We start from the raw sequence: 2,437 nt of genomic DNA on the forward strand, positions 1-2,437 counted from the left end.
GAGAGAGAGAGAGAGAGAGAGAGAGAGAGAGAGGGAGAGAGAGAGTACTTGTGTCACAGCACTTCTGTGGAAGTCAGAAAAGAGCCTTTAGGACTTAGATCTTTCTGTTCACTGTGTATTCTAAGGAATTTGACTCATGTTTCAGGCTTGTGCTGTATTTTTGTTTGCTGAACCACCTCGTGGGAATTCAAACATTTTCTCTTCTTTGTTTCTCAGTGATGCTAGAGACTGAACCCAGGGCATTGCACATGCTAGGCTCTTCTTCATTGTCACACCATAGCCCTTCCCTGGTCCCATTTATCTCTACCACTCCACCACCATTTCACTCACCCACTCCCATATTTTATTAGTGAGATAATGTACTCTTTTTGTACACAGCTTATTTTCCTTCCCTTCTCATCCCTCCCTTCCCCCTTTAATTTCTGTTTTTTTTTTAAAATATAAGCACTCACTATTGTAACCAGAGCTGGTCTTAAATTCTGATATCCTCTTGCCTCTGCCTCTCAAGTGTCACTATATCCATTGATGTGGCTTATTTTTCAATTTTTCACTTGGCATAAGGGTCATCAGTTTTGCCACAAATGACAAGGTGCTTTTTTTTTCTTTCTTTTCTCTTCCTCAGTACTGAATGTAGGGCATTGAACATGCAAGGCAAACATTCTAACACTATTACAGCCTTAGTTACTCCCCACCCCCTTTTGTGGAGAGGCTTGATAGTATTCTATTGTGTATATGCAGCACATTTAAAAAAAAATCTATGCATGTGGTATTTGGTTGCTCAGCATAATGATTGTAGATAGTGATAGTGTATTACACTTTTAAAGACAAAAGAAAGGATCTAGGGTTCTTTTTATCATAAAGAAATAATTACACACAGGTAGACTTTCCATATTTTGATTATTACAAAATGTATACCTGTTTTTGAAATAATACTAGCTATTTTAGAATACCATATATATGTACATATATATATATGTTACATTTATTGATCTATATATCTACCTATTTGTTTGTTAATTTATTTGTGTTTGTGTGTGTGTGTGTGTGTAGGCACGTGTGTGTATTTATTTCCATGACCTGTATGTAGAAGTCAGAGGTTAGCTTGTAAAAGTTGGTCTTCTCCTTCCACCATATGAGGTTTGAGAATGGAACTTTAGGTCATCAGGCATGGCAGCAAGCACATTTACCTGCTGAGCCATCTCACATCCCCCTTCTTTTTCCTTCTGTAAAGCAAATATTTGATGTTTATTCTTGTCAACCACAGAACACTTGAGGTAGAGGTATGTGAACTGTGATAACTGATGAATTCCAAAGCCGTAATAGGATAACTCTGTGTGGAGCACAGTATACCTGTCTTAATATTCTAAGGAACATAACACAAGCCTCAATTCTACCTAAGGTATTGCATGGGAAAAAACATAGTGAAGTTTGTGTCATCCACAATTGTACTAAGAAATGGAATACATACTTGTCTTAGATTTTGGGATAAAATTTACTGAAAGAACTATTTATACAAATGGGCAAAGTTAAAAGAACCAAGAAAGCACAGTGAATTAAGCAGGAATTAGCAACCATAGGACATCCTGACACTTAGGTTTGGGATATCTGCTTCTCTGGAAGGGAATGGGGACTCTCACAGGGAAAGGTGTACTCTTATAAAAGGACATCCCCACTGTTGGTGTTTTTCCATGGAGCAGGGAAGGGAGTCTAGTGGATTTGGAAAGGAAATGCTAGAGGATAAACAATGCATTTGTAAATTGATTCTTGGGAATTTTTTTCATATTCTAGGAAACCCCATAAAAGTAAGTATGTATCAGTTAAACTTGCAGCCTGATTTGTCAATTTGGAATTTCATTAAGTCTACACTTCCCTGTAGGAAATGAAGTCTAGGGCATTTTGATGGTGAGAGTGGTAGAGATTAGGTTTCCTAGGAAGCATGTCTACTGTTTACTTTCCACCCAAAGCCTTGCCCTGTAAACCACATGAAGCTATTGTATTCTTCTATTGCAGTGGTTCTCAACATTCCTAAATCTATGACACTTTAATACAGTTGCTCTTTTTTTTGTAGAATTCTTTTTTTAAAAAAAAATTGGGTATTTATTTCATTTATATTTCCAATGCTATCCCAAAAGTCCCCCATACGCTCCCCCAACCACTCTGCCATTGCTCATGTTTTGGTGACCTCAACTGTCACATTATTTCTTTGCTACTTCATTACTGTAATTTTGCTATTCTTATGAATCATAATGTAAATACATGATATACAAGATATCTGATATATGACTCACAATTTGAGAAATACTGCTCTATTTAGACACTAAATAGCTAGTTTTTTTCCCCCTCTAAGACAGGACTTTGTCTAGCCCAATCTGTTTTAGTATACAGACAAATAAAATCTTGAGGTCAACTGATTCTCCTGCTTCTAATTTCAAAGTTC

This window comes from Mus caroli, chromosome X, assembly GCF_900094665.2.
Source record: "Mus caroli chromosome X, CAROLI_EIJ_v1.1, whole genome shotgun sequence".
NCBI lineage: Eukaryota > Metazoa > Chordata > Mammalia > Rodentia > Muridae > Mus > Mus caroli.